We start from the raw sequence: 12,895 nt of genomic DNA on the forward strand, positions 1-12,895 counted from the left end.
AGGGATGCTCTTGGAGAGGAGAAATAGCCATTTATATTCCTGACCAAAAGCCTTTAATAGGAAAGCCAAAAATCTTGAAGACCAGGATGTCATAAAAGTTCTTCCAGAAGAGACTGTTATGGTTATAGCTACCATCCAAAAAAGGCAAAGCCATCTATAACATGTTATACCCCCACAAGGACACAAGGGCCACAGCTCTTTCCAAGAGCCACTGAATAGTTTGCCATGTGAAGTGGTGGGAAAGTGTATGTGGCAATCAAAAAATAAAAATCACCACTGATCAAATTTGTGTGAGAAAATGCAACAGATTCTTCTGACAAGATTGCTCTAAAAAGCAAGCTCATGCCAAGAAAGTACATCTTTAGGGGAAGAAGAAATACCTAAACAATTGGAGGAAGGAACAGATAGTGATGGTAAAGGGCAGAATGAACTGGCAGCACACTCATGCCTCCCTCCTAAAGACCAGGGCATTGATCCCTGTATGCAAACAATCCAGAACTTTTATTCCCAAAATGCTCTTTCAGCTTTTCTACAGCAGCATTTTTCAGAGTTTTCCTGAAATGTTATGTATAAAATGAAGTTTTGTAAGTTAAAGCACATTTGACATGCAACAGGAGCACTTTTTAGTTAAAAAAAAAAAAAAAAATCTGCCAGGTGCAGTGGCACACACCTGTAATTCCAGCACTTTGAGAGGCCAAGGCGGTAGGATCACTTGAGCCCAGGAGTTTGGGACCAGCCTGGGCAACATAGCAAAACCCATGTCTACAAAAAGTAGCTGGGCTTGATGGTGCGTGCCTGTAGTCCCAGCTACTTGGGAGGCTGAGGTAAGAGAATCACCTGAGCCTGGAGAGTTCAAGGCTGCAGTGAGCTGAGATTGTACCACTGCACTCCATCCTGGGCGCCAGAACAAAACCCTGTCTCAAAAGAAAAACAAACAAAACTGATGGCTATACTTAGGAGTCAGGAATCCGTTTGGTTTTCATGACATATGTTAACAAAGCACACCATTTTTCCACCTGAAATGCAGGGTCTGCCACAAGTTTGAAAATTAATAAATTTAACCAAAAAGTAAAAGAATCAAGTTTTCAAGCTAAAATTGAATGTCTATGGTCAACACAGGCAATCATGTCTTATGAAAACATAAACATTCTTTAAATGTCAATGTGCAAAGGCATTGATGCATATATTTTATTCTAACCATATTAATACAGACTTAAAAATAGTTGATGAAGATGTGAATACTGGTAAACTCTTCTGTTATGAAGAATTTTTTAAATTTCAGCTGCAGAGGCATGTATTGAGTGCTAAGACATTGTGCAAGATGCTAGAAATCCTCCAATGAGTAAGATACTGGTTTAATAACCGTGTCCTCTGATGTCAATTTAATACATCTCTGGAGTTAATGTCTTTTCTTAAAAAGTTTCCAGATATTTCAAATAGCTCACTATCATCACCGAAGAATTGCAGAAATATATCTTATTATTTTACTAAAAACATAAATTTCTATTCTGTGAAGCAGAAATGGAAGGAAAGGCCACTTCACTGCTTTACATATCACTATCACTTTCTGCAGAATAACTACTTAAACTGCATGGCGGCAGTGGCCACCCCCCTGCTACCCAGCAGGTCACAGAGATGGAGAGATCAAAAACATGCTATATATTGCTGTATATTTTAAGAGGCGCAGTAAGGAAACTCGTAAAACCAGGGCCTCCAGAGCTAAACAGGAAGCAAGATAAGGCAAGTGAGCTGCCACAGGCAGAAGGCAGCTCCTGGAGGTTCCCCCAAAGCTGGCGCCTCCGACAGCAGGCACAGGCTGCTGCTTGCTTGCTTGCTTGCTTCTTTGCTTGGCCACGGCATGTCTTCAGAGCTGGAAAGCTGCCACCTGCTGAATCACCAAACATCCCTGGGCTTCCCTTGGAGCACTGACCAGACAGGCACCCATCCCCCGCTGCCTTAGCCCGTGGACATTTCACACCCCGACCAATGAAACGCCCCGCCCTCTCCCCTTCTGCACAGGCCAAAACAGCCACCAACCCCGTTCCATCTGGGCAGCTCTAGGCAACTCCCATCGCGTTCCTACGTCACCAGTCCCACTCCTCTCCTTCGGCCCACTCAGTACCCCCTGAATGTTCAACCCCCAGTGCCAGGAAGCGTGGGGAGTTCACAGTACAGCACATCAGACATTCGCCACTTCCACATCCAGGGAACCAACCAGAAACATCTCCAAACCTGAAAGCAAAATAACCTGTCCAAACAGCTTTAAAGGTCCAGGAAGGTAAATGTCAAGGGAGTTAAAATAGTCGACAGGCCCCAGAACATAGAAAATAAACTTCCCTTTCAGAAAGCAGCCTTCACTTGGTTTCGCAAGCGTGTACCGCTGAAGTCTGTACTGTTTGAAGGTGAAAAGAAACATCTGAGAAGCACCTGCCTGGATTCTCTTCGCTCCCTCCGGCCATAACAACCCTCCTCCCGATTTCTACTTCGCGGCACCAAAGAGGAAAGCAGCATTCACCAGAACGCTCCAGGCTGAATCCGTTAGCTGGACTATGGCACTCTACCCGGCTCACGGGAGGATGCCACAAGCCCGAGTTCGGGTTAAGACGGTGGGAGAGGCAGCCGCTGCTGCCGCTGTTTTGCCCTTGACACGTCGCTGGGGGATAGCGCAGACCCCCTCTGTCACGGAAAAGCCGTGTCCTGGAGAGACTGTCCAGTTCTGGGCTGCGCCGATGCCCCTCCAGGCCTTGCCCCTAAACGTCCCCGCCCAGCGGGGGCAGCCCTGCGGGGGTCTCAGAGCCGCCCACGGGCCTGGGGGGCTGTTACGCGGCCTGGGGAGAAGCCCTCTCCTCGGGGAGGGGGAGTCCCACCTGTTTCGTCGTCAGGGGGCATCGAGGGGCCACTGTGGGGGGATCCCGAAACAGTGGGCGCCTGGCCGGCCGGCTGCGATCTGGCCCGAAGGTACCAACTGTCACACCGCCACCTAGGCTGTGGGGGTGGGGCCGTGATTGGAGCCGGCCCCTGGGGGGAGGGGTCTCCGGACCCCCGGTGGGCCACTGCCCAAAGGCTCCTCGCCTCCCGAGCGCCCCAATCCGACACTAGGCAGCCTTCCAGCCCGCACGCAGTAGCTCTTAAAAGATGCCCACTGACGCCTCCTCCTTCCTCCCCGCCCCAACTTAGCCGGGGAGCCCCGCCGGCGGCCCGCCCCCTCCGAGCCCGGATCCCGGCCGCCGGACCTCCCTGCTGTGCCCACCCCCAGGGAGCAGCAGCTCTGGGGGAGTGCCCGCCAGGTACGCGCGCGGCACCGCGCGGGCTGCGCTCACGCCCCCTCGCCCCAGGGCAGCCTGCCCGCCGCTCCCCGGCGTAAGGCCGGACCCGCGAGACAGGTGTCCGACCGGCCCCCGCGATCGCGAGGCCGGCTCTCTGTCCCGTCCCCACCACTCACTTGCACTGGAGTCGCGGCAGCAGCCGGAATTCCGCTCGCGGAGCCCCCCGCCGCGGAATGAAATCCGGGGCAGGGCAGCGTCGGGGCTCCGCACCCCAATCGCGCTCTCCGACCGGCTCCCTAGGCGCGAGGGGAGAGCAGTCTGCCCTAGCCGGTCCTTCTCACTCCCGACCTGCCCGCCGCCCGCCGCCCGCCGCCGCTGCCCCGCTGGTGCGAACGCTTCCGACTTAACACCGCGAGCCTCCCGGGCTGCCGAGCATGCCCAGTCCGCGGCCCGAGCCGGCCCGGCTTCCCGCGCCACGCGACTCCGCTCCTCCGGGTGTTCGCGGCGGCCGGGGGGGCGGGACGGCCGGGCGGGGTCCGCAGGGGACTCCTCCCGGGACCGAGCGGGACCCCCGAACCAAGGGACAGTTGCGGTTTGGACCCCTTGAATTTTACTTTCAAGTAATGGGAAACGGAGAAGGCAGGCGCTTTCCCTACCGTTTTTAGGGGCCCACTAAGTAAGGCCGAGCGGGAGTCAGGTTTTACAATCAGGGACGGTAAATCCCTTGGGGCAGGGCCGGAGACTGGAGCCGCTAGAACTGGTCACAAATCAGGGAACGCAAACTCAGCTTGCTGGAAGCCAGGCACGAGTTTGCGAACTACTCCTGGATTCTCTTTCCCACCTAGCCCAAGGGCTGCGACACTTGGGATTAACGCCTGATGGATCATTCATAGGAAACGGCCGACCTATTAGGCCCATTTTCAAACCTCTAACCATAGACTCATCTTTCTCCCACAACAAAAAATAAAGCCTCGGGCGACGCCTGGGAGCGTAAGAGAGGCGCAAGAGCTCTAACCGCCCGAGGTGAAAACTCCGGGTGCGTCAGAGCCGCCCCGCCCCGCTTGGGCCCCACCTCCCGCCGCCCCTCCGAGCTGCGGCGAAAACCCGGAGAGCGGCGAGGCCGGGGCCGGAGCCCGCGCATGCCCAGTAGCCCCACCTGGTGCGGGTCGCCCGAAGGTTTTCCTCTGCTCCCCGAGCGGAGCCCCAGCGGCCAAGTTAGGGTGGACAGCGGGGAGAGCTGGCCTTCGGGCCCCGACACCCGCCCTGCCTGGCCGGCCCGCGCCGCACCTCGGTGGCCTAGAGGTAGCCCGAGGCCGTCCCCCCCGCGGGGTCGGGGACTTGGCGAGCGGGGGAGGGGGCGCGCGACGGGCCCGGCGTGACACGTGACTGTCCGCGGCGCTCCGGGCAGCCATCTTCCGCCGGGCCATCGGGCCGCGGGCGCTCGGAACCGACCCGGGAGCTGCCGGGACGGGAGCGAACGCCGTCCTCCCCCGCCACGCCCTCCAGTCGGGCTCCGGGTGCCGGGGTCTGGCCTCCACTCGGCACCTGCCTCCGCCTCGCCTTGGGGTACGGGAGTCCTGCACCGACTCCTGGTTTGCCCAGAGGACAGGTTCTCGCCCGGGCCAGAAGCAAACTGCGGCGAAATTGAGACAGCAGAACTCCGCTGGCGCAGGGCCCCAGCTTTTCCCCAGAGGCGGAAGTTGGCGAGGGAGTCCTCTTCCGTTATCCAGCGAGAGCTCTGCTCCGGCTGCCTCCCGGTTCTAACCTAGTCCCTGCAGAGAGGAGTGATGTACCGGCAGGGACGTTGGACAGAGGCCGTGCTCTTCCCTGCGGCGCATACCCCGCGGCCCCTGCTAGTGGGCAGCTTCGATGGTGCTGATGTTCATAGTGAACATTTATTGAGGGCCTACTTCCAGTCCCTTGGGTTTCCTGGTGTCTCGGGACCTGCCGCGTCACTGTCACCCTAGAATTTGTTAGAAATGCACGTTTTCGGCCCCACATAGACCTACAGAACCAGCAGCTGCGGGTGGGGTCCTGCAATCTGATTAACAAAGCCCTCCAGGTAGTTGTCATGGACGCCTTTATATTTCAGCTAAGCAGTCTATTTTAATAAGCTGGGCAGTGAAAATTTCCATAGTTTTCCCCAAAGCACAGTGAGGAGTCAGGGATTCAAAAAGAGGCAATCTGCCCCAATGCAGGCATTTTATTGTACTCTCCACTCCTGGCTCCTCTGGCTTTGTAGCCTTTAAGACACAGTACTGCTCTTCTCAGGAAAATTAGGAAGGGACATTTGTCACATATGTTTGTCAAGTACGGCTTTAAAATAACTGAAATTCAGTTCAACTGCATGTTTTGAGTATCTACTGGGGGCAAGGCTCTGAAGTATAGTAGCCCTACTGGTTATTTTTGTCAGTTTGCACCTAAAAGGTGAAAGGAAGGCTTGCTTTCTTATGATGTAAATTTTTTCAAACTAAGGGAGTGCCAGAAAACTGCTGGCTGGTTTCTCTCCCGTGTTGGTTTCTCTCCACGTTTCTATCCAGAACGTGCTGTAAGCTTTGGACTTCCTGAAACTCAAGTAAGCGTCTGGTCTTTGATGTACTTTAAAATGCACCCCACCCCCCGCATGCAAGATAACTAAATTTTTCAAAATATTAATACTTCTTGAATGTAAATGGTGTGTCTAGGGTACTGGCATAATTTTTTTTTCTAATTTTCTGTATGTTTGAAATGTTTCATAATAAAATCCTTTTAAATTTTTCATGAGTAATTTTAGGAGGATATATGTAGCATATGGAAAAAAGCAAGGCATAGAAGTATTTCCACTTTAATTTCAGTTTCATAAAATAATTCAGAGAGGAAAAAGTCATAAATACACCATACATAAAAATAAAAGCATAAGGGCCGGGCGCGGTGGCTCAAGCCTGTAATCCCAGCACTTTGGGAGGCCGAGACGGGCGGATCACGAGGTCAGGAGATCGAGACCATCCTGGCTAACCCGGTGAAACCCCATCTCTACTAAAAAATACAAAAAACTAGCCGGGCGAGGTGGCGGGCGCCTGTAGTTCCAGCTACTCGGGAGGCTGAGGCAGGAGAATGGCGTAAACCCGGGAGGCGGAGCTTGCAGTGAGCTGAGATCTGGCCACTGCACTCCAGCCTGGGCGACAGAGCGAGACTCCGTCTCAAAAAAATAAAAGCATAAATAAATACAGAAAGAAATCTAAAAAGAAATGACCATAGCAGTAAAAGTAAATTCTGAGTGAAGTGACTTTAAGAGCGTTGCCCCTCCTTGAAATTTTATTTAGTTATGGTCCATAAGTTTATTAAAAATTTTTTAATAAAAATTTAATAAAAATAATTCTCCCTCTTCAGTCCATCCAGTCCTAAAGAATTTTTATCAGTGCCCTTTTTTTTCTTCAGAGTCACTCTTTCACCCAGGCTGGAGTACAGTGGCACCATCACAGCTCCCTGCAACCTTGACTTCTACAGCTCCAGTGATCCTCCACCCTCAGCCTCCTGAGTATCTGAGACCACAGGTGCAAGGCACCATGCCCAGCTAAATTTTATATTTTGGGCAGAGGGGGTTTCATCATGTTGCCCAAGCTGGTCTTGAACCCCTGAGCTCAAGTAATCCACTGGCCTCAGCTTCCCAAAGTGCTGAGATTATAAGCATGAGCCACTGTGCCTGGCCTACCAGTGTATTTCTTAGGAAAAATTTAATAAACATCATATTGTTGGATTGCAAAATTTTTGGATTCTCAAGTACACAGAATATCATGAATTAGGTTGCTGTCAAGACAACTAGGAAACAAAAATGAATCACCTCCAAGTCACAATCTGTCATTAGAAATCATGTTAAAAATAATACTAAGAGCAAATACTGAGGCAAATGCTTCACTTGCCGGAACAGCTATTCTGAAGTAAGTGGTTTGGTTCCAAATGAATGACTTTTCTACCTTTAGAAGGTAAACTACCTGATTTAAAATGTGGTTTTATTCAGTGGACCTTTCAGCAGTAGCCATCGCTCACCATTGAGAAGGCGGGCCTCTCCCACCACCTTAATTTTTGTAGGTCTATCTTTCACCCTCTAGCATACGTCTTACTAAGGCATCTAAAGTACTTGCTACTTCATACTCATGGGATCCAATGATGATCACATAATGTCATCAACAGAGTGGGCCAGTGTGATGTTTTGTGGAATGTCAGAACAATCAAGATCACTTCAGACTATTATGGCAGTGAGCAGGAGAACTAATGGAGCCTGTAGCAACACTGGGAAGACATACTATTGGCCCTGTTGGGTAACAGCAAATCACTTCTTTCTTTTTTTTTTTTTTTTTGAGACGGAGTCTCGCTCTGTCCCCTAGGCTGGAGTGCAGTGGCCGGATCTCAGCTCACTGCAAGTTCCACCTCCCGGGTTTACGCCATTCTCCTGCCTCAGCCTCCCGAGTAGCTGGGACTACAGGCGCCCGCCACATCGCCCGGCTAGTTTTTTGTATTTTTTGGTAGAGACGGGGTTTCACCGGGTTAGCCAGGATGGTCTCGATCTCCTGACCTCGTGATCCGCCCGTCTCAGCCTCCCAAAGTGCTGGGATTACAGGCTTGAGCCACCGCGCCCGGCACAGCAAATCACTTCTGATGGACCTTGCAAATTAGTATGGAGGAAAAGGCATTAGCAAGGTAAATAAGTGCATACCAAATGTCAGATCTTCCCCAGCTGCATACCAATGTGTTAATCTGCGCCAATAAAGGTACTACTTCCGGGAGAGCAGCTGAAATTGGAGTCCCCATCTGATTACATTTTTGACATTCCACAGTCATTCTTCAAGATTCATCTGTCTTCTGCACAGCTTAAACTGGTGAATTAAATAGGAGATGTTATAGGTATCACTACCAACAACCTGTAGTCAAAGTTCAAATAGTGCTCTGGAAGCAAGGAGGCTTTTGTTTCTATCCATGGAAATTTGTCTCAATGGGATCCAGAGCCACGTAGCCTAAGTAACAGGAGTAAGACCTTAGGAGCCCCCGCTTAGCCCTTTAAACTCTTCTGGCCAACCTGGGTTCCAAACCAAGGCTAACCAAAAAAACTAGCTAAAGACAACAAAGGTCATTTCAAGTATTGGCCCCAAGGCTTAGATCTGATAATACTCAACTTTCTGTGCTCATTCCTGTGTTCCTGGCTAGGATTCCTGGCTTCAGTAACTGCTTGGCTTCTCCTATTCATCGACAAAAAATTGGAATTTATTTGAAGATACCAGGGTAGATCAGGGATGCTGCTGAGGCTGGGGATGAGATGGGAACCCAGAAAGTCTCCCTCTGTCTCCTCTGCATTTCTATTTATTCTCTCCCTGTGCTTTCTGGCTTTTTGCCTTCAGTTCCATGAAACGACCACTTGAGAGCTCCCAAGTTGTTAATCTCTTCCAGAGAGTAGCAAGAACAACCCTACCTATATTCATTAACCCTCTTGTCTAGTTGACTGCTATTCCCCCAGATTCCCACTGGTCACTTAATCTTACTAATATTTCAAGGTCCATCTCCAATTTCACCTTTTTTTTTTTTTTTTGTATACAAATGATCATAACAGCTTTATTTATAATAGCCCCAAACTGGAAACAACCCAAGTGTCCATCAGTAGGTCAATGAATCCATTCAATGAAGTAGTACTCAGCAATGAAAAACACAAAAACGAAAACTCTTGACACATGCTACCACGTGAATGAATCTCAAAATAATTATACTGAGTAAAATGAGGCTGACCAAAAAACGGATACATATTGTATGATTCAATTTGCATAGAATTCTAGGACAGGCAAACTAATATTAGAGCAAAAGGGCACTTGAGGATGATGGGTCTGATTCTCACCTTGATCACGGTGATAGTTTTACGCAGGGTATACATATGCCAACACACTGTATACTTTAGATATGTGCAGTTTATCGGGTGTCAAGTATACCTCAGTAAAGCTAAAATTAAAATATTAATGGGCTCCACATTCTGGAGACACTGGCAGTAGAACTATTATTTTCAGCTTGAAATATTTGGTAAAAGTGATTTGAACTTTATCTTCACAGTTGTAGCAAGGAAACCAAAAGGTATAAACATTCACTGATGGAAAAACAATGTCATAAAGTCATCCCAGTATCTGTGGGGAGTTGGATACCAAAATCCTCAGATGGTCGAGTCCCTGGTTTAAAAAAAGGTACAGTATTTGCATATAACCTACCCATATCCTCCTGTATACTTTAAATCATGACTAGATTACTTATATGACCCAATACAATGTAATTGCTGTGGGAATAGTTGTTATACTGTATTCTGTAGAGAATAATAAGAAAAAAAAAAAAGTATACATGTTTGGTACAGATGCAATTTTTTCTTAAATATTTTTTATCTGTAGTTGGTTGATGTGGAACCCACAAATACAGCAGCAAGCTGACTGTATATACTAAGAAAAATTACAAAGTGAAAATGAGGAATTCTCATTTGCTAAATGAAACCAAATCTAACATATTTCTCAGCAATGAATAAAACCACTTGAGAGTCAAATATTTGGTGTCTGACAGCCGTCTCTCTCCTGCATATTGCTGTGGTTTACAACAGTGGTGCCCTTGGGTTCAGAAACCTGAACTGTGGTCTTCAGTTGTTCCCCAAGCTCCTCTATCAGAGGCCCAGACACTCCAAGAGGCAAGTAACTTTCCTTGACTGGTATCAGACTCCTGGATGGCTGTGTTTGTGCATATTCCACCATCAACAATAAGAAGGGCACTGCTTTCTTCAAGAAAGGGACCTTGCAAAGAACTGACTGTCTCAGATGGACTATCTTTGAGTTCATCTTGTTCTGAATCTGAGTCTGAGTCTTCGTTTCCAGATGACACAGTGCTGTCTGAGTCCTCCGAATCACTTGCCTCAGAGCTGGAGCAAAGTTTCTGCTGCCCAGAAACTGAATGGGCTGCTTTTAATGCAGATTCTTCCTCCTGGACAAGAAGTGCTGCTGCTTCTAGGTCTTCCAGTTCTAACCCCAACTGGGCCTTTGTAAGGGAGACTTCCTTTAAGGCTTCTGCAAGAGCTGCCAACGTTTTGGATTTGACTTTCTGAATCCACGCACAGTAGTCTGAGATGTAGAGATCATTCAGTATATATGCTGGGTCGTTTTCCTGAAACATGTTGTGAATATCCAGGAGACACTTTAAAACTGCACTTTTACCTAGTTGCAATATCTTTATAGTCTCCCCGTAGGCCTTCATTGCCAGTTTGAAATGGCGATAGAGTGGGCAACACAACACCCTTCTTCCAAAAGACACCATGATATCATGAACATTAGTCCAAGTCTTCAACCAGCATAGTGTTGGACTCAGTTTCCTGATATTCCATACAGATTCAACATCCTTCTCTCTTTCAGTGACATGGGTTTCTTAGCAATATGCCAGAAGGATATCAATCAAACTGTAGTACACTTGACGACAAGCTCTCTTGTCTAACAGATAAGATTTATTCAGTTTGGGAGGCCAAGACGGGCGGATCACGAGGTCAGGAGATCGAGACCATCCTGGCGAACACAGTGAAACCCCGTCTCTACTAAAAAATACAAAAAACTAGCCAGGCAAAGTGGCAGGCGTCTGTAGTCCCAGCTACTCAGGAGGCTGAGGCAGGAGAATGGCATAAACCCAGGAGGCGGAGCTTGCAGTGAGCTGAGATCCAGCCACTGCACTCCAGCCTGGGCGACAGAGCAAGACTCCGTCTCAAGAAAAAAAAAAAAGATTTATTGACAAATTCTTGTAGCTGATATTTCTCTTCTTCAGAAAAAGACACTAATGCAGCATGATTTTCTTGCTTCTGACTCTTTTCCAAAAAGGCTGTCGTTTTTTAATATCTGTTAGTCCACCAAGGATTATACTTCAAAATCTGTTCAACTGCCTCATCTTCAAAAAAGTCAGCTAGATAATGATCAGGATCAAACTTGGCCAGCTCAGCTGCCAGGTGCTTCTGTTTTCGTTCAGCTGCAGGGGTGAAATCTGGATCCTTAATAATGTCATTCAATTCATCCTGTAACTGCTAAAACACCCCTGATCATAAGTTTCTGAACCCATAGTGGCACTGCGGATTCAAAGCACTTTCTGATACCTCTCCATAGGTGTCTGCTCAATTTCCGAATCAAACTCTTCATCGTCAACTACTTCCTCGGGAATCTCAAAGCACCTATTTCTTCCACAGGTGGTTTTGCTGTCCCGGATTTTCCTGGTGCCAGAAGAGCAACACATTTTCAGCCCCTCAAAATGCTGGCCAGGGGTTTCTTTGGGCAGGTGAATGGTAAAAATTCCTTTATCTGCGTCATAGGACCCTTGCTCACTTCCATTTTCTGCAATTCTGCCAGGAGGGGTTAATTTGAGAAAGTACGGCTTGGCATAGTAGAACTAGAAGTCAGACCCCTCGAAGTAGACGTTGAACTCAGAGATCCGGGCATAGGGCATGCAGACTGCGATGGTCAGGAAGTCCGGCTCCTGGCTGAGGAGGTCGAACGCCAGGGTCAGCATCGCCACACTGGACTCAAGGGCCAGCGCAGCTCGCCCTCACTGCCTCGGCGGTCCTGCCACGCAACTCTCTCCACTTTCACCCTTTTAAAATAAAAGATGTCTGGGCCAGGCGCCGTGGCTCACGCCTGTAATCCCAACACTTTGGGAGGCAGAGGCGGGTGGATCCTGACCTGAGGTCAGGAGTTCGAGACCAGCCCCGCCAACATGGTGAACTCCCTACTCTACTAAAAATGCAAACATCAGCCGGGCGTGGTGGTGGGCGCCTGTAATCCCAGCTACTCGGAAGGCTGAGGCAGGAGAATCCCTTGAACCCAGGAGGCAGAGGTTGCAATGAGCTGAGATCACGCCACTGCACTCCAGCCTGGGCGACAGAATGAGACTCTGCCTCAAAAAAATTTAAAAAAGTCTGCCTTCCAGGACACAGAAACCTCCTATACACACATTTTGGCACTTGATTATATTATGTCTTTTACAGTTCTCTGCATGTTTCTTGCACATAAGTCTTGATTCTTCGATTACATATTAAATTTCTATCAAGGATATATATTTAGTTTTCATCTTTCAGAGACCTAACATAGGACTTGGCACCAAGTAGCCCATAGTAAACAGTTATTGAACCGTAATGTATGATTTTCTTTTCTACTTTTCACTGGTATGTTTTTGTTTAAAAAGGGTAAACCACCAGGAATGGAAATGTCCTTGCTATGTTATCCTTCTTCTCTAATTAGCAACCACCCTTCACAATCTGCCTCATTACATTTAAAAAGGATTTTCAAATTAGACATTTATGCCTGGGCATTAACCAGGGACCGATGAATCAGTGCCATCAGCAGAACACTGCCCTGGCTGGCAGACATGGTACCATTGTCAAGACTTGTAATTTACTCCTGGCTTTTCAAACAGTCAATGTGTAACTCCAGGCAAGGTTTAATTATTTCCTAGTAAAATGGGAATAATATAACCCACCCCCACTTTGCTTCCCATGGGTATCGTGAGAATTAATTAGTTCTTTAATAAGAATATATGTCTATAAAATGTTTCAAAGTTCATTAGAGGTATACATAAATGAAAACGTAAGATATTGTTCAATGTATTATGAA

General features: G+C 48.4%; 1 pseudogene; it reads right to left on the minus strand.

Annotated features, from left to right (window-relative positions):
- Positions 1-9,805: 9,805 nt before the first annotated feature.
- Positions 9,806-12,177, minus strand: LOC112631056 (annotated as a pseudogene).
- Positions 12,178-12,895: the final 718 nt, after the last annotated feature.

Source organism: Theropithecus gelada, chromosome 9 (assembly GCF_003255815.1).
Source record: "Theropithecus gelada isolate Dixy chromosome 9, Tgel_1.0, whole genome shotgun sequence".
NCBI classification, from domain to species: domain Eukaryota; kingdom Metazoa; phylum Chordata; class Mammalia; order Primates; family Cercopithecidae; genus Theropithecus; species Theropithecus gelada.